At 54.2% G+C, this 19,707-nt stretch overlaps 1 protein-coding gene and 1 long non-coding RNA gene across 4 annotated transcripts in view; both read right to left on the reverse strand.

Moving 5' to 3' along the window:
* Window positions 1-19,707, reverse strand: part of PRKCA (protein kinase C alpha) — a 289,903-nt gene that overhangs the window by 186,186 nt on the left and 84,010 nt on the right. The gene's annotated exons all lie outside the window — the stretch shown is intronic.
* LOC145542274 (uncharacterized) lies at window positions 10,351-18,103 on the reverse strand. Its single transcript, XR_014079737.1, has 2 exons — window positions 13,783-18,103; window positions 10,351-13,459 (listed from the first exon to the last, which is right to left on the reverse strand). It is a non-coding gene; the product is annotated as an uncharacterized LOC145542274 (long non-coding RNA).

The raw sequence follows: 19,707 nt of genomic DNA on the forward strand, positions 1-19,707 counted from the left end.
CTCCGAACCCAACTACCAAAATCCATGCGTGCGTATAAGTCGCTTCAGTCCTGTCAGACTCTTTGCAACCCCACGGACTGCAGCCCGCCAGGCTCCTCTGTCCTTGGGATTCTCCAGGCAAGAATACTGGAGTGGGCTGCCATGTCCTCCTGCAGGGGATCTTCCCGGCCCAGGGGTTGAACCCGCATCTCTTAGGTCTTCTGCACTGGCTGGCGGGTTCTTAACCACTAGAGCTACCTGGTTTCTTAAAAGAGAATGTTCAGTCTTTCGCCCCAGAGTGCATGCACTCACCGCCTGGCACCCAGGGCTTCACAGCTGAGGCTGACCCCCCAGACGCCTTCCCTAGGGAGCTGGTACACTGACAGAGGCGTCCCCGGGGCCTGAGCACACGCTGGGGCTGCTGCGTGCAGGAGACTGTCCTCAGGGGCGAGGGGTCTGCGGGTGGTCGGCCTGGCTTGAGGGCACAGACCAATTTGCAGCTGAATAAAATTGTATAAACCGATTTCAGATCAATTCGGTTAAAACCACAGCATGAAACTATAGCACGGGGCGGAACTGTTTTCAGAAAGAAACCAAAGTCTCTAAGGATTGGGTTCGTACCCAACACTGAGACGCACCGTAACTGGGGCTGATAAGTAACTCAGAGATCACCTCCCACCATTGAAAAAAAAACAAAACCCAATGCCGCTGCTGTGGGCTCTGGGGGTGGGGGGAACACTAAGGTGTTCTGACTCCCACTGAAGCTAAAGGGGTCCCACTGAAAACCTCAAAGACATGTGTGTTTACACCTGAGAGTGTTAGGGCAAAACTGAGACCAACATTAGATCTGAGGAGAAAAAAGCCCAGACGTGTGGGACGAGGTGTAATCAGGTCTCCTTCCCAGCAAGGGCCCACTTTCAACCCCGTCCAACCCAGGACGGAGGATGGCCGTGGAGGGGGGCCACTGGGCCATCTCGCGTCGCACGCAGAAGCGGGGAGCGACGCAGAACGGGGTGGAGGGGGGTCCCCAGTCTCCTCCTGGGGCCCCACAGCGCCCCACCCCCAACCCCAGAGTCCCTGCCCTGAGCCACAGGATCCGCTGGGGTTTCTAACTTGGGGCGTTTCCCATGAACCCCAGCCAACGGGGAGTGAGGGGTCGAAGAACTTTTGGCTCCGTCTCCGGGGCAGCGATAGGGAAGGTATCCCCGGCCACCCAGACGGGACGCCCTCCAGCACCTCCCCGCACACAAAGGTGGCTGGAAGTGGTGGGGACAGGACTCTGCCCTCCAGGTTCAGTGGGGTGTCAGGGGCCCCCTGCTCGGGGAGCCCAGCCACGTGTGGGGTTCAGTCACAGCAAAGTCTGGGCCCCCTTGGGAGTTTCGGGGACACTGCTTCAGCCAGGGCTGCCCCGGCCCTCCTGCAGGCCTCAAAGCCACAGGAATGGGGGGCGGGGTGTGCACAGCTGACCGGGAAATGCTGAGGTTCCTGGAGGAGGCAGGGGGGCGCTCAGCCAGCAGGCGGGCCCTCCTCCCCCCGTGACCCCCTCGGTGCCCCTCCTTGCCCGACCTCCCCGCCGCCCCGGGACCCTGGCAAGGACACAGCAGCCTCCCCAGAGGTGGTCAAACCAAAGGGCAGTGTCTGGAGACCGGCTGTGCCCGGGCTGGGAGGCGGGTGAAGCCCCACCAGGTGCTGGAGGCCCCGGAGCAGGAAGGCAGAGGCGGAGGCTTCAGACAGGCCGGGCCCTGCTGTGTGCGTCCAGCAAGGCAGAGCCACCAGGCCCGAGGGCAGAGAGACGTGCCAGGCCTGCGGAGGGGCCGCAGGTGACTTTATATTAAGGGAGGGGCAGGGAAGCGGGACGCGGGCCCCGCGGAGGGGCCACAGGCGCCTTCATATAAACGGGGTGGGGGGACCCTGCTCCCACCTGCGAGGCGGAGGCCCCCGTCAGCTCCGCTTCCCAGCGACGTGCTCTCATCCCGCTTCCTGGAGAGTGAGGCTGAGGCAGAATCAGACAGGTATTTGCCAAGAGCCACAGAACAGCATTCCTGTGTCCTGGCCCCGGTGAGAGCCCACCCTCGGGGAGGCTGAGGGGTCCGGGGCTCAGGAATTCTGGTGTGGTGGGGGAAGTGTCCGGGTCGGAGGGGGGTCATGCCCAGGGACAGGGTGTGTGTCCACAGGGGGGCTGTGCCCTGGGGGCGGGGGCTGGTCATCCTTCCAGGCACCCCCCCGCCCCCCTCCCCATTGGGGCACCACCACCCAGGCCCCTCAGGGAGCAGAAAAGCCAACATGAATGTAACCTGAGTTACTGCTCCAGAATACCTGCTCCAACTGCTAACACTGCCAGTACAAGACAAGTAAAAGCATCTTTCTTCTGTGGACATATTCTAATTAGGAAAAAAAGTGCATTGTGTTATTATAGGAAATAACAGAATTTTAAATATATATGATCTGCATGTTAACACACAAGCCCAAATGAACAAAAGCATCTTTTACCAATATTGTTCCAAGGAGGGGTGGGAAGTTTTTCTAATTCTGTACTTTAAAATGTTTGTAAATTAAAGCTTGCTCCCTGATATTAACTTCTATCATGTTGTGTCATTAGACTCTCCACTGAGAGATCAAATCTGCAAGAAACCAACATGCAGAGCTGAAGTTCTAAGATTTAATATGTGGCTTTACCAGCCAGGCATGTAACCCTTCTATTTCCTTCTAAAGATGAACACTTGTGGCTAATTTTCTAAATTTCATCATTTTAAATCCATACACCACTTGGTTAATGAAGTGAGGAACCCAAGACAGAAGAACAGAGATGGAGACACAGATTCACTGTATGGATTCTTCTGAGTCAGCTGGCCCCCCCTCCAACCCATCACCAGACACGCTCTCTTTCTAAGGCGAGAGGAGAGCCAGCGAGTGGGTGACACTTTGCTTTGCTTTCAGCGAAGTTCTCAGGTCTCCCTCGGCAGGGAACCTCCACGTCACAGGTCCAAACAGTACCGTCTTCTTCAAAAGTTCAAGTGAAAAAAAACAAAATGTTTTTCTAGTGGCGTGAGTGGGTGGTTATCACCAACACCGCAGCACAGTTCACTGGGACACACACAGTACCCGGCAGGAGCCCAGGGCTGGGCGCCAGGCCCCCAAGGGCCCCCCCACTGGTGACAGCAGGCGTCCCGCCCCACCGCCCCGCCAGAGCTCCGGGGGTGTGTGGCTGAGGGCCATCTCGGTGACGGCCAGGGCCCCGGAGGAAACGCCCCTGGTGGGGGCCTCTCCCCAACGCCAAGCTCCCCGTCCTCTTCGCAGCCTCCCCCTCCCAGGATCAGTCTGGCCTCCCCCATCCTGGACCTTCTCGCAGATGCAGCACCCTCCCTTCCAGCCCCCATGGGACCCAGGGACCCCCCCCCAGGTCCATGGACAGGACCCAGCACTCACGCGGCAGACTGGGCAGTGGGCATCTGAGCCTTTTTTTTTTTAGGCAGGAAATCATCTGGTTTTATTTAGAGGCTGCTGGTCACATGATGGAAAGACAAGTATGGCACAAAATTGCAGAGGTTTAGCTCATCACACAATACAAATCATTAGGTCTTTCAATTCATTAGAGTTTTTGAATTTAACTCCCATTTCATGTGCAGCTAATCAATACAGCCCCCCTATCAGAGTGACATGTTTATGTAAATCATCCTGTTTGCAGAACTCCACACTCACAGGCTCTCCAAGCTGACCAGTCGGGGGCATGCAGGACCCTCCTTAAGACAAGACACAATGGAGTAGGGGTCTCATCCTGGAGTGAGGCAGGCAGACAGGGCGGCCGACGCTCTAGACACACGGTGGGCTATAGGAACACATCCTCAACAGTAAGAGCCGCCACCCTAAGCCTGGATGCCACCATCCTGGCCTATTTTTAATCCAACCCTGTCTCTCAACACCTGCCACCCTGCTTACAGAGGCCACAGCCCCGTGTCCACGTGCCTCTTCTCTGGGCTGAACTGAATCTGAATGGTGGACACACTGCTGCCTTCAGCCTGGTGTCAGGGACGCAGACGGGAGCTCTGGGGAAGAACAGGGGTGGGGCAAACTGGATTCAGAGACCCTGAACACGGTCAGGGCTGGACCTGTTTGCTGCTTGACATACATTTGTTTTCAAAAATGGTTGAAGAACCACAGGAAAATGCTTGTTTCTCTACCCATCCATGCTCTGAAGCTCATACAGCATGATTTGGACGTTTATTGCTTTTTGTGTGTGATGTCTCCTAAAAGCTGGGCTAACCTCTCTCTCAAGACACTATGAACGATGCAGAGAAGATGAGCAAAACTGACAGATTCTGTAAGTTTAAAACACAATTACCTCTGGTCTGTTTGTTGGCCAGAATCTCTTCTGTCCACAGAGGCACTTGGTAACATTACACCCACCTTATTTTTCAAAAGCACATTTTGGAGGCAAAGGTGTACGAATATCTTCACTGCTCACTTGAAGGGGTTTGGGATGGAGGGCAGGGGGGCAGGGTTCACTTGGTTTTGTTTTGGCAAATCAAAGGGCCAGGAGACCAGGGCGAGTTCTTCATAGCACGGACTTTTGTTATAACCTGAATAATCCAGTCCTGATGTGTTTGATCACTAAATTTAGGCTTTTGTGCAACTCGTTTTCACAATAAACGTCAGCACAGAAATACGGGGCTTCTAACGATGAAAGCGCCTACGAGGATACGAGCTCCTTCTCGATTCACCCCCCTCACCACACGGAGCACTTCGGTGGCCCTGAGCCAAACAGGCCCCAAGGAACACAAGGCAGTTGATTTTCCTCAGGCACGCTGATTCTAAAACCAGCTTTCACGGAGCTCCGAAGCAGCTAGTTAACCATCCCTATAATGAGCTCTCACTTTTGCAAAACTGCATTAGGACAAACTACAATATCTCCAAAATAACTAATGATCCACAAATCATAATGTTGTTCAGTCACTAAGTTCTGTCTGATTCTTTGTGACCCCACGGACTGCGCAGCACACAGGCTCCCCTGTCCTTCACCACCTCCCAGAGTTTGCTCAGATTCACGTCCACTGAGTCAGTGATGCCATCTAACGATCTCATCCTCTGTTGTCCCCTTCTCCTCCTGCCCATCAAGCTTTCCCACATCAGGATATTTCCAATGAGTGGCTCTTTGCATCAGGTGGCCAAAGTACTGAAGCTTTGAGGTACTAAGTTTGCACTCTGGTTCCAACAAAACAAATGACAGAGTGACGTCAACTTGTTATGAAAAAGGACACAGAACACAAAGGCCATCCTCCACCAAGACGTCGTTCTGAAGGATCTAAATGTCATAGTGCCACCTGAAGGGTTTAACTACGTTCAGTCCATTAAGGAAGTACCTTCTCCAAGTCCTAAACGCAGCAAACCTGCAGACACAGGAGGGATAAGACAGCCTCGCCTGCAGATGCTCAGGCCCACCTGCAGAGGCGGAAAAAGAACCCATGCCCACACGACGTGAGGGGCACAGAGGCAGCGCTCCAGAAAGCGGGCAGAGAAGCGCTGGCTCCTGCCAAGGCCTTCAGGAGACGACAGCTGCCAAAGGGAACTGAGCAAACCGCGGACACCCGTCTCCTCCTCAGAGCTCCCCTGGCCACGCCCAGACAACCAAACCACGCCGCATCCCGAGGCAGAGGGCAGGGCTGCCAGGGGAGGTGAACCGGACTTGGAAAGGATGCCGTTAACGGCTCCCTTTTCCCACACTCTCTAGTGACCCTGAGCCCTCTCGGCCCTGTTGCTGTTCACGTACATCTTGAGGCACAGCACCTCCCTTACCCTCTGCACCTCATTCAGTACCACCTTCAGGGTCCCGCCAGGACTTTCTCAGGGAGCTGGTCCTCCAAATACACTCTTAATGATTTATTAGCCTGTCTTCCGATGGCTTGATATTGAATCAATTCTGGAACTTATTTCTATGACAAACTCTCTTAAATTAAAAAGGAGTCATTTGTTATTGGAGCTGAAACTCCAATACTTTGGCCACCCAATGCGAAGAGCTGACTCACTGGAAAAGACCCTGATGCTGGGAAAGTTTGAAGGGAAGAGAAGAGGAGAGAGGCAGAGGATGAGATGGTTGGATGGCATCACCAACTCAATGGACACGTTTGAGCGAACTCCAGGAGGTAGTGGAGGACAGGGGAGCCTGGCAAGCTGCAATCCATGGGGTGGCAAAGATTCGGACATGACTGAGTGACTGAACAACAACCTTTGTTAAGTGAAACAAGTCCACAGAGAAATTAGCACCGTATGCTCTCTTATCTGTGGAATCAACATGAAAACACCAAGCTCACAGATATGAACAACAGATTGGTGGTTGCCAGAGCAGAAGGTGGGGGGTGGGAGAAATGGGTGGGTGTTGTTTGTTTAAATAAGTTCAATAAATAAAAGAACAGTCTTTTCAACAAATAGTGCTGGACATCTGGATATCCACATGCAAAAAGAATGTCATTGGAACCCAATCTCACACCATATATAAAGCCCAAGTCAAAATGGATCACCTGTTTAGCTAAATGTCAAAAGCTAAAACTGCAAAACTCTAAGAAAACATTAGAGTAAACCTTCATCATCTTGGATTAGGCAGGGGTTTCTTAGAATATAACCTCGAAAGTGACAAAAGAAAAAACAATGAATCACACATCAAAGGACATCAATAAAGTGAAAAAACGACTCACAGAATGAACATTACTGCAAATAATATATCAAATAAGGGACTTATATTCAGAATATATAAAAATCTCTTATACTGCAATAAGAAACCAATTTTAAAATGGGTAAAGGATTTAAACAGCCATTTTCTCCAAAGAAAATATACAAATGGCCAATAAACTTATGAAAAGATGATAAACATGAGTCATTAGGGAAATGCAAATTCAAGCCACAATGAGACACCACTTCACACCCAGCAAAGATGACAGCAAGTGTTGGCATGGCTCTGGAGAGACTGGAACGCTCACGGCTGTGGGCTGTGACGTCACGTAGTAGTGGTAGAACTTCAAGTTAAACGTTGCTACCAAAGGATTCTGCAAGGCCACAAGCTCCGGGACACAGTGAAGGGTGAAGGGCAGGGAAGCCTGGCGTGCTGCAGTCTATTGGGTCGCAGAGAGTCGGACGTGAGTTAGTGACTGAACAACAGAATGAGTCTGTCTACAGGTGGAAGCTGAAGTCCTCTGAGGGCATCACAGTTAGAGACCCTCCCCCAGGATGGCTTCAACCAGGCCTGCGCTCTGGTGAGGGGGGTTCCTCTCCCCCAGGCCACCAGACAGCTTCCACTCGGGGTCACCGATCCACATGGCCAAGACCTCAGACGCTCGGGCTCCAGGGTCATCATCAGCACAGCCCCGCTGCCCCCGGGCAGCCTGGAGACGTCAGTGTCGGACGCGCTTGCATAGGGAACAGGGCTCTGCGTCTCCTGTCTCTTCCCAGCCCCCTTCTCAGGGTTCAGGCCTGGAGGCACCTGGACAGGTGGGGACTGGCCCCCAGGGAGCTCACTTTGCAGGGAACCACGGGGGCAAGGGCTTTATTCGGAGACCTGCCCCCCGCCCTGGGGACGTCACAGTCCAGGTGGTGAATTCAGGGGCAGCTCGTGTCACCAGAACCTCAGGGGCCCATGGAGCGGCCTGCGCGTGCCGTGTGCACTGCGCGTGCAACATGTGCCCAGGACGTGACGTGCGCCGTAGGCACTGTGCGTGCGCCGTGCACCCGGGACATGACGTGCGCCGTAGGCACTGTGTGTGCGCCGTGCGCCCGGGACGTGGCTGCGCGCAGTGTGTGCTGAGCGTGCACCGCGCACTCCGGGTGGAGGGGAAGGCGCTCAAGGACGCCCGAAACTGAGTGGGATTTTTCCAAACCACCAAGAAAAGAAACACGGAGGGAAGGAAACTATGTTTTGCTGTCAAAAGCTTTATTCCCTCCACCAGGTGCAAACAAGGGCTTCAGAGGCGGGAACACCTTCAACAAATAACTCACAGCTCCAGCGCCAAAGCTGAACTCCTACTCAGGTGGCAGGGGAACCCTCGCGAGGTGCAGCCTGGGCCCTGCTCTGCAGACAGCCGCGGAGCCCGCCCCCAAGGCGAACCCAGCCCTCCATGTGGAGCTCCGCCCCGAAGGCGAGCCTCTCCTCCCCGAGACCCACCAGGATCAGGGACCCACCGAACCGGCCAGTTTACCAGCATGGGGTCCTGGACCTTCCAGAAAGGTGGTCCCTGCAGGTCACAGGAGGAGGGCTGAGCCCTGGCCTCGCTCACCGGGCAGTCGGCCTCTCAGAAGCCCTCCAGCGAATCAGACCACCACTGCCACCCATGGTAAAAAGGACAGAACACCCCCAGGCACACCGCGAGAGGCCGCCCACCATGAGGCGGGTCCAGGACTGGAAGGTGAAAGATGAGAAGGCAGGCCCAGCTCCCATCAGAAGCTCCAGGCCCCCGGGAAGCCCCGCAGCGCCTCTATGACTGGCAACTTGGCCCTCACTCTTTGAGTTTCCACACGCCCCAACCTGCCGCTCATCAGAGCAGCTGAAGGTAAAGGTAGAACCTGTCTGGCAAGTTGCAGAGTCAAGTTCCTCCTTCCCCACCCACGTGGGAATTCTCTGCAGCCAGAGCAAACAGGTGTGCTTCGTACATCTCCACTTCCAAGCAGTCTGACTGTCAGTCTCCAAAACCAAGGCTGAGCTTCTCTCCAGGGGTCACAGGAGCCCCTCACCTCATCACAGCCGTCCCCCAAGTTACTTCTCATGCACGACGTTTGGGGCTCGGGTCAGAGGGCACTTGGCGAGTGACCCACGCCAGCATCAAGACAGCGTCAGGCAGACCCACAGGGACGTGGCTCAGAAAGGGCAGCCCAGGCACCCGGCTGGGGGCAGGAATCCGGAGTTCTATACCCTCACCTTCCACCTGCAACCACGGGGTGAGTCACGACGTGAGACTCAACTGCTGGTCTAGGGGCATCGCGTGGGCTCTAGAGAGACCCTGTGGACTGGCCCTGGGAAGGTGGCACGCGGATGAGTGATGACCCCCCAGAGATGGGGGCACAGTCGAGCTACGTCCACGTCAGCACCTTCGACGTCACATTTCCCACCTGCGAGCAGTCACTGCTCTCAGACAAGCAGGGATCCAGGAGCTGCTTGTAACCACCTCGTTTCAGAAAAGTCATCCCCAAGGAAAGAGCGTGCGAACATGTGTGTGTATATAAGTAAAAACACATGTGAAAAGTGAGTATTACTGGGTAGTTATGTGCTGGATGTTGGGGTTCGGGAGTTAAAAGATGGCCAAGCTTACAGACTTAACAGGACAGATATGAACAACTGTAATTCCGAAAACATCACACCTAAGATGAACGCTAGGAAGAGCGAGCAGGGGCGATATGAGAGCAAATCAGGGGGGTCTGAGATGGTCTGGGCTCCAAGGAAAGTCTTCAGAGAACACTAATGTCTCAGCTGGAAGCCAGGAGACACGAGGCCAGAGCAGGCGAGCAGTGGGGAAGGGCAGGAGGCCCAGGGGGCAGCAGTGGCGAAGGTTTGGGACAGGAGGGGGGCGCAGGGCACAGCCAGGGCCCCTGGGAGGTGAGAAAAGGCTCAGAGAGGGTGCAGGGGCAGAAGACACAGGGCCCCGTGACCCATTTAGAGAATTGGGGGTTTAGCCCAGAAGCAACGGGAAACCTCTCAACGACTAAGCGTGCAGTGGAAGTGGGAGTCTTAAACATCACTCAGAGAGGAAACAGGCTGAGAGTGGAGAGACTAGGGGGGTGGGGGGAGTAGAGGCAGGGGTGCGGGCTGGAGGCCAAGACCCAGAGGCAAGAGAGATCGACTTAGTGCTGTCCCATGAAAGACATCCCTTGGCAAAGCTGAGGCCATAGAGGTAAACTCGTTAGAACCGGGGGTACAATCCTGGATGGTGTTCCTGTCCATCGGTCTGTCTGTCCGTCCAGCCACTCAGCATTTACCAGAGGCTACTACACTTGCAAGTGTGGGGTGCGGTGTGTGCCATGAAACCGCAAGAAGTTCACGGTCGGCCCAGGGTCCTTCTAAGAACATCTACTATGGTGTAAATATGCACGCCCCTTAGTAACGGGCCAGGGAGCCGACCGCTTCCCTGTGAGCTGGGTGTTCTGTCTTCACCTGCACTACACTCACTGTGCTGAGAACAAAGACCACAGGCTCTGAGCGAAAGCACAGCCCAGGAGCGAGGACTCGGCCTCTGGAGGCCCTTCCCGGACTCTCACCTCCACCTCCCCAGGGGCTGCAGGCAGTGACCCAGCCACCCACCTGAACAGAAGCATCCTGGCTGGATGAGACACACACCACGCGAAGCTGTATAAAAATAAACGTTTTCAAGGGTTTAAAAAAAAATTACCAGACAGATGGGGTTTCAGATCCTTTACAGACACAGAAACAGACTTTGGAAGAGAAAGAGGAAGTCAGGCCACGATCCAGAGCAGCAGCTGCCACTCTGGACTTACGAGCACGCAGGTCAGGCGAGTTCGGTGCCTGGGTGTGGCCTCAGGTGGGGCCGCCGCGTCCCTCCTCCCTGATGGCCCCTCAGCAGCCCTCACCGCCCCCATCCCCGCCTGCCACCTCCCATCACCAGCCCCGGAGGGACTGGAAGCACCTTAGGCCCAGTGCATCTTCGCGTCACTCACCACTGTCAGGATCGCCTGAATACTGAGGTTTATGACCGAAGGCCCATCTCCCTGCTAGACCCTGCATTCTGTGGGGACGGAGGCCCCTTCTCCACCCTCCGCATCCATCAGGAGCTCGAGAGAAGGGTGTCTGACAAGCACGTGTTGTCTTACGTTAGCCAAAAGCAAATACGTTGACAAAACCTTTTAAAAATTAAAGAATCCACCTGCCAATGTGTCTCCTGCACTGGCAGGTCGGTTCTTTCACTGAGCCGCCTGGGACGCCTTCATGCACTGAGGTCCTCCCTAAGGCCCCTCACCGCTGCCGGTAACTATTCTCATCACTACTGAGATGGAATGCTTGGCTCTGTGCCCCCAGAAACCCCGTCTTCTTGGCTTGGTTTACGTGAAGTAACTGGTTCTCACAGAAAGACTCCCCACAAATGACAAAGTTTTCCGATAACCTTCCGGTCCTTTCTAAAATGCTCCCTTTTTTGAACTTTTTGTGGCCAAAGAGAGAGACCACTTGGACAGTGACAGGCTTGATCGCACTTGGACCCATGTCCAGGCAGCGTGCATTGGAGATGCTGGAGCCACCGGTGGCTGGAGGCTCTGAAATGCTCAGATTCGCCCTCTGCCCACGGAGCTGCTTTGCTGACAGAGAGACTGGAGGAATGAAGAGATTCAAGATCCCAGCCATGGGGGCCAGGACCCAGAGGCCACCGGACCCTCCACACCCGGGGAGGAGAGGAGCCATGGCTCTGTGGCCACGGAAGCTGTCTGCTCAGGACACTAACCCCGGTCACCTCCGGGGGTTTAGGGATTCGTTTCCACTCCTCTCACCCCTGACAGCCCATCAGAACGACACCGTGGCAGCCCACGAGAAGCCTGCTGTATGGTTGTGAAGTCGCCTGATTTATTTATTCACAGTGTCCAAACAGGAAGAGCACCTGTTAAAAGACATTTATGGACGCTGGGTCAGTTCTCAGAAAGAGCCAACAGATAAAGGATTTCAGAAAACTAAACAGGGTCAGGGAGGGAGACCACTTCATCTGTGTGGGTTCAGGTCAGCCAAGGAGATGTCCTGCTCTTGCCTATGCCGTTAGCAGTTGACAGAAGGACAACATAAAGGGAACTGCCTGTCTGCTTCTAGGATTCACAGCATCCTGACCTGAGTGGCCCTGGGGGTTCCTCTCCCAAATTCCTCCTCCTGCTCAGCGCTGCATCAGCCAGAGACACGGCATCTCCAGGGGGACAAGCAAACTCCTCTGTGCACTGTCTCCAAAGTCAGGGTTTCTAGGGAATCACCACCTCAAAATACAAGCTCTTCAGACTCTGAGCTGCCTCTTTCTCAGTGCTCAGAAGCCTTATGAATGAGAAAACTGTGGATTGTAAAGCAGGGTTCTCCTCCCATAGGGAACACCTGTGTGCAAGGCCTGCGCTCCCGGCCCAGCGCCCGCTCCACCTGCACCGGCCTGATGTGGACGGAAGCCCCTTCCCCTGCCCACCTCCTTCCTCCTCCGCCTCCCGCCCCAGCACCCTGCAGCAAGCCCTCCTTCACTCCCGTTTCTAATGTCCTGCCTCTACTGGTTGTGCTTTAAGCCACTCACTGCTGCCCTGGGGAGGCGGGGCTTTCATTCGCTCTGTAGTCACCAGGGGTCCCGCGTCCCTGAACCCTGCTTCTAAATTATCCCACGGCCGAACCACTGCAGCATCTTTAACAGCAGCCAGGCCCGATCAGCGGTGTTTTCTCCCCCCAACTCTCAGTCAGCTCTCAATGGACTCTAACTTGCATGACTTTACATTAAACAAAAACACAGAAAACCCTACTCGCCTCCCTTGGTGTCCGTGACAACGGTCTCTGGCTCGGTCCTCTACTCCCCACTGGCTGGCTGTGTGCCCCTGTGTCCCCGCAGTCCGCCCGCTGGTCCAGGGGGTCCCCCCGCGGCCATCCCCAACTCAGCAACCTGCGAGTCCCTCCACCGCGAGATCCTTCTGTCCCACTGGCACCCTCTGCACCTCCTAGGTCCAGACTGCGCGTCCCTGTGCCTGCCGCCCTGCACCCGGCTCTGACGTCCAGCGTGATGGGCACGGACGACAGTGGAAGCAGCACCACGTTTACTGACCCCCCGCAGCCCGGCAGGCGCCGCTCAGCCTCTAGCGTGGGTCATCTCGCTCGGCCCTCAGGACCCCGATGAGGCAGATGCCGCATCAGCTCCAGGTGACAAATGAGGACACGAAGAGGCTGTCAGCCAGCGCTGCCCGCTGACCTCAGGTGGAACTGGGCTTGGAACCAGCACTTCCTCTCTCCTCTCCTGAGAGGAGCCAGGGAGCCCTACGGGTCAGTTTCCGGCTTCCAGCTGACCGCCGCCCAGCACAGGCACCACGGCCGTCCGGGCCCTCCAGCTCTGCAGATGCGCACTCACCTCTCTCTGCTCTCTCCCTTTACGATTCAGTTTTTACACACACACTGACGCTTCCCCCACTGCCTGACGATGACCCCACGTTTCCCTGCCAGCAATCTCCTCGGGCATCACCACGGTCACTTCTCACTGACTCCTACCTGATGACCTTCCCACTTTGCCAACGTCAGCTGAACAGGTGCTGTGTTCTAGGGAGGCCCGAAGGCCCAGGAGGCTCCAGTGACTGCATTTCAATCTTTGCAATAACCCCACGAGGTAGTAACATTCCTGTAACTGAGGGATTGTTCTATGACGAGCAGGTGCCATGATTTCAACCAAGGCCACCGGTCCAGGGCCTCACGGAGCCCGAGTCTGACTCCAAAGTCACGGGCTGGGCGTGGGAGACGGCGGGGGCAGGAGCGACTCCCTATGAACACAGTGCAGCCGCACACCTGGTTGTGCCTTTCACCGGGGCAGGGGGGGGCCAAACGCCACTGCAGACCACGAGGGCGTCCCCAGTGGCAGCCGCACACCTGGTTGTGCCTTTCACCGGGGCAGGGGGGGCCAAACGCCACTGCAGACCACGAGGGCGTCCCCAGTGGCAGCCGCACACCTGGTTGTGCCTTTCACCGGGGCAAGGGGGGGCCAAACGCCACTGCAGACCACGAGGGCGTCCCCAGTGGCAGCCGCACACCTGGTTGTGCCTTTCACCGGGGCAGGGGGGGGCCAAACGCCACTGCAGACCACGAGGGCGTCCCCAGTGGCAGCCGCACACCTGGTTGTGCCTTTCACCGGAGCAGGGGGGGGCCAAACGCCACTGCAGACCACGAGGGCGTCCCCAGTGGCAGCCGCACACCTGGTTGTGCCTTTCACCGGACCAGGGGGGGGCCAAACGCCACTGCAGACCACGAGGGCGTCCCCAGTGGCAGCCGCACACCTGGTTGTGCCTTTCACCGGGGCAGGGGGGGCCAAACGCCACTGCAGACCACGAGGGCGTCCCCAGTGGCAGCCGCACACCTGGTTGTGCCTTTCACCGGAGCAAAGGGGAAGCCAAACGCCACTGCAGACCACGAGGGCGTCCCCAGTGGCAGCTGATGGGCGGGCCCCTCGAGATCAGATCCCTGCTTCCCCTGCCCTTCACTCGTCGTTTCAAGCCACCGATTTCCTTTTATTCGGGTCTCCTCGCACCGTGAGGCCCTTACGGACTGCAATGGGAAGTCCCCCACCAAGCCCGGTCCCCACCCCCACCTGCAGCCCACCTCTCAACGGGCCCCTTTAGGATATGATGGGACAACGCAGCCACTGCCCACGGGGAAAGCAAAGCTATGGTGCAGATGAAGGATCAGCTTCCCGCCTTGTCTCGGAGCCTTGAGACTCCAGCACAGACCGCTCCACAGCTGCAGACATGCTCAGGGGGCCGCAACCTGGGGTCCAGGAAACCAGGCTCCGACCCGGCTCCTGCAGGAACCTGCCTCGTGCACCCCACTGGTGGTCCAAGCTTCAGCAGATGTCTAATTTTACCATCTTTAAGAATCCCTCACTCCTTCTGTTTCATCAAAATTAAATACCTGTCACAAGGAGGAGCCATGCTCTCCAAAGCTTTCAACTTAACTTTTCTGAAATAGACTTAAAAAAAAATGCCTTGTGCGTTTTCCCCCATGAATGCAGCTGGTGTGGTGCCAGCCACTTTCTCCCCAAAACTGCTCAAATCAATCACCCCTGAGCTGTCTCCCTGACACCTCTTCTCACCTGTTCGCTAGTATTCTGAGGACAGCTCAACTCCTCTGCTTCAGTCTCTGCTTCATGCAAAGGCCTGTGAGTTCACTGCTGATCACACATGGTCGCCATCAAATCCATCTATCAGCTTCCCTGATCCTTGTTCACTCAGGCATCAGAACCATCAAGCCCAGAGCAGCGGCTGCCAGCACGTAGGACTGAAGCCCATAACATCAGTTTGGCCTTGAGTACGGGAAGGAGAGATGGGCTTATTCACCAAAGCAAACGGGCATCAGCCAGTCACAAGCCGAGGGTCTCGCTCCTTCACTCTGTGCCCAGCTCCACAGGAGCAGGCATCGCAGAAGCTATAAGAACTTTACTCAGCTCCTTCCTTGTCTGCGACTATCAGATTAAACACGATTGCTTGTGTTGGATTGGGCAAAAAGTTCATCTGGGTTCCTTCGTAAGATGTTATGGAAAGACCCAAGGGAACTGTTCAGCCAACCCAATATCTGAGACCCTCAAGATACGTCTCACTTCAAAGACCAGGTCTTTTAATTTAAGACAGTAGTCTCCCCAGCCCGGCTTTTCCTTCTCGTTCATTTCCTCTTTCTAAGCAGCTGCCACCACTGTACTGACACTGCAGCCCATCTGAATGCGACATGACCTATGACCCAGCTCCTGGAAACTCCTTTCTCCTTGGTTCTCAGGAGGCTCTGCTGACTCTCAAATGAACATCTGCAGTCTGGACTCCACTTCTGACCCACCAAGACCTGGTCTGTACAACGACCGCCAGTCCACAGGCACAAAACAAGGTGACATCTTTATAGGAAAGGCTCAGATAAATAGAAAATATAACTTAAACTGACTTGAACCAGGAGTCAGCAAACATTCTCTCTAAAGGGCTGGACAGTAAACATTTTAAAACATAACAGCTCAAGCCTTTTTCACATCTACTCGACTCTGCAGTTACAAGGCAAAAGCCAGAGACAATAGGGAACAGTTTGGGTATTGCTGTGTTCCTATAAAACTTTAGGAAAAACAGGTTGTGGGTGGCCCATGGGCCATAGCTTGCCAGCGCCTGCCTGCCTTAAACAATAAAGGGTATTTATCTTATAAAACAAGGAAAGCCTGTGGCAGGAAAATCCCAGGGCTGACTGATTTAGCCACTCAACCCACCTAACCTCTGCCACTGCAGCTGTCCTCATGGTCACAAAATGGCTGCCACAACTGCAGAGACGCACACAGGGCAACAACCTGCAGCAGCAGAAACGGCACCTGTGAAGCCTTGGCCACAGCAGGTGCTTCCGAGGCACCACAAGGACGGAACCTGCCTCCGTGACCCCAGGCCTGGCCTGCATGTGTCCCCTCCATCCTGAGTCACAGCGTCCCTCAGAGTTGCCCTCAGAAGACCGTCCTGCCCCTGAGAGTTAATCCTGTCCACATAGGGGCTGACCTCGGGGCTTTCCAAGGCACACATGCCACGCAAACAAGCCCATAATATGCTCCTGGGAATCACGGGGGTGCAAATGACAAGACTTGCTTCCTGAGAGCTCCGGGTGGTCCCTGTCCATCAATACTGTTGTGTGTTCAGTTGCTTAGTTGTGTCCAGGTCTTTGTGACCCCATGGACTGCAGCACGCCAGGCTTCCCTGTCTTTCACTCTCTCCTGGAGTTTGCTCAAACTCATGTCCACTGAGTCAGTGATGCCATCCAACCGTCTCATCCTCTCCCCTCCCCCCATCAACAATATTCAGTTTCAGGGTCAGGTAACCAAGCCACAGAAACCCCACTCTTTTTCTCATCCTGGACGGTACTGTGAATATGCCTTCAAGTGATTCTGCAGTGAGAGACACCAGTACCATCCCTGGCACCTTTGACAATAAAAACAAAGGTCCTCAAATAATGATTTGACAGGAAGCTAACAAGTTTCATTCACATAATAAAAAGCAAAGAGCAATTCTCCTGACACAGCCCAATGGAAGCGCTGGCCTGGGCGGGCAGGACGGCGAGGCCACCACCACGCTCGGAAGAAAGTGGACGCAGCCAACGTGGATGGCAGGATAGCATCAGTGAGGGCACTCGGGGCTCACGGCTTTGACTCGAGAAGTGATGTGTCTGGATGCTGGCAGAGGGGGAGGGAAGGCATCTCAGAGAAGCCACTTCCCCAAATTAGTCAAGAAAGGGAAGAAGAACCCAGCAGCCCTCGGGGATCAGCAAGCCACAGCCGACATTAACTCAAAACCACATGGTTCGCGTGGTTTTTACGAGCTGGGGGAGCCACACACATTATCTGGATGTTCATATGTGAACGGCATTTTACTCGACTCGCACATAGAAACAGCACAGAAACACGCAGGAAGAATGGACAGATTCAGACATTATGGAACTTCCACAGATGGACTTTCTGAGATTTAGAAGACTTCTCTATCGCAAACTCCTACTCCAAATATTATTTTATAAACAATGAATTTCTAGAAGAGCGAGAGTCTATATTATATAAGTGAAACTCACACCTGATACTGAGAATACCTGCAGCTTCTTCTTATCAAAAAGATGGTGAAGGTGCACAGGGCAAGCGGACAGACAGGCCTGGACCAAAAAAGGATGCTCCTCTCAAAGACACTCGGGGGGAGGAGGATGCACTGGCCTCCCCACAGGAGGTCCAGCCCTCCTTCACTCCCGCCTATCATAATGCTGCAAGGCGTCAAAGAGGCTGTTTTCATCAACAGGGTTTTTAAGCTCTTAAACTTGAACCGGAGCACTTGATTCTATTAGTTAAAGTGCACTGCAGCTAGAGAAGGGCTCGCAGAGGAAGGGAACTGCGTGCGGTGTTTGAAAAACGGGACATCACCTGCACTTAAGGTTGAATTCTTCAACACATTCCGCTCCAGAGAGGCGCTCCCAGCCTAATTAGAGCTATCTGTGTAAGGCTCTGCAAGTCTAAGTGTGCTTTAAATGTTTCTTACTGCATAATATGATTGTTTCTCAGCTGGGGGCAGGCCATTCAAGCAAACCGTAATTATTACTGCAGATTACCTGGGAAGAAAATCAGGAGACATTAAAAGCCTCCCTAACAGTCTGCTGGAGGGTCCTGGGTCGGGGGGTGACCAGGACTGGCAGGCGGCAGCCCTCGGGGGACCATCTTGGGTGGGGTTAGCAATTATGGAATGTAAATGATGCTTCCAAAGATACCTGGAAGAAATTGGAGCCTTTCTTAACCCTCATTCCATATTCTTCATTTGATTAGTAAATCTATTGTTTCTAGATTATTCAGAAAATAAGACTAAAAGTAATCAAAATTCAAGCCTGTAAATTTCAAATAAATCAAAGATCTCCAAGTGTGGAATCCCAATCATGTCAGGCATAGCTATTGACTACGGGGTATGAAAGGTTGCATCAGGCAGGAATCTGGGCCCCCAAAAAAACACAAAACAGCTTGATAAGTACAGTGACAACACCCTCGCTGCTCTCAGGCAGGCCCCGCTCTCTCGGTGAGACGAGTGAAGGGAAAAACTCCACGATAAATGCCCACTGCCATTACCACCAAACCCCAGGGTTCCAACAGCACCTCTTTCTCTGCGGCCTCACTCAAACCAGCGAGGTCAGAGCACCATGTCACCTGTGTCTGGTGAAGTTTAACATGGTTGTAAGACTGCAGCATGACGGTCTTAGCAGTGACCTGGCAGAGAGCCTCCTACAGGTCCTGGATCTCAAGACGGTGCAGTCAAGCTGAGACAGGCTGGGATGAGCCTGTCTGCCTGCTGCCTCAGGGCTCTTGCGCCAAGCCCTGAAGTTGTCAAGAATCGCTGGCTTTTAGTCGTGTTTTGTTTTTTTAAACGAACCTGAAACTAACATGCCTTCGTGGCACGCCTGCAACTTTCTCACACATTTGACATGCATGTTTCCAGCAACCTTCAGTGTCTGAGGGTTCACTCCATGCTCTCAGTGATGCAAATGTCCTGGTATGAAGAAAACAGACAAAACTCGTGCTGTGTACTAACTCACGACCACAAGTAGCAGGCCCTGAACTCTTAGAAACAGAAGCCAACTTCAGGAACTCAGAACTACAGAGTAATAATGCAGAAAGTGCGGAGAGTAAAAAGTGGGAGAGAGAAGGAAAAGGAATTCAGTAGCCCGTCCCTGTAAGGCTGAAAGACACTCAACACATCTACCAAACATTCGCTCCAGCTACATTCTGACACGTGTGTACAAACCAACAACAGAGCTGAGGGAGAGAAAAAGGCAGCTCCTTCCTTGATGAGGGAGGAAACCTGATACCGCCTGGAAAGTGCTTCCTTAGAAAAGCCTGTGAACTTCTGACAACCCCCCTGCCCCAGGCGAGGTTCCACTTGACTTTTTCTCCCCATCTGCTTTGCTCAACCATATCCTTTGGGTTTCACTTCCCTTCTGAGTAAAAGCAGAAGATGGTCTGCGAGTGGGCTGAGGGCAGAAAAACCATGTAACAAGTTCTTTCGGATCCTGTGGAGAAATTCATCATGTCAACTTTTGATGGAGACCATCAGACACTCACTTACTAGGTCAGAACCTAAGAATATTTCCATTTTGGTACAAAATAAACATGTTATTAAAGAGCCAGTAGACATTCCAGCCCTTCCTCCTTTCGGGGTTAATCTCCCTTGAGAGAAAAATTCAGAAATTACAACTCTGAAGTAGCAGGAAAGGCAAGAAGGCAGGGTACAACGACATCGCTGAATTCCAGGGCTTCAGGCCAAGAGAGACTCCCTATCTGCTTGACCAAATCCTGGTCTCACGTTTAAAGACTGTCGAAACAGCCAGTCAGGAATCCCCCAAACGCCTTCTCTTCCCTTTCAGAGTAGCCAGTTCTCACTCCCGGCGAAGTGTAGACAAAGCAGGTCTTCACAGGCTTTGGGGCGAGTCCTGGACACGGGCAGTTCACTCATTCCGCCAGCACTGGAGACGTGGTTATTGTGAGCCTCTGGCTCAGGAAGTACCGGGAACCA

The sequence above is a fragment of the Giraffa tippelskirchi genome, chromosome 3 (assembly GCF_054371585.1).
Source record: "Giraffa tippelskirchi isolate mGirTip1 chromosome 3, T2T-mGirTip1v1.2.pri, whole genome shotgun sequence".
Lineage (NCBI taxonomy): Eukaryota > Metazoa > Chordata > Mammalia > Artiodactyla > Giraffidae > Giraffa > Giraffa tippelskirchi.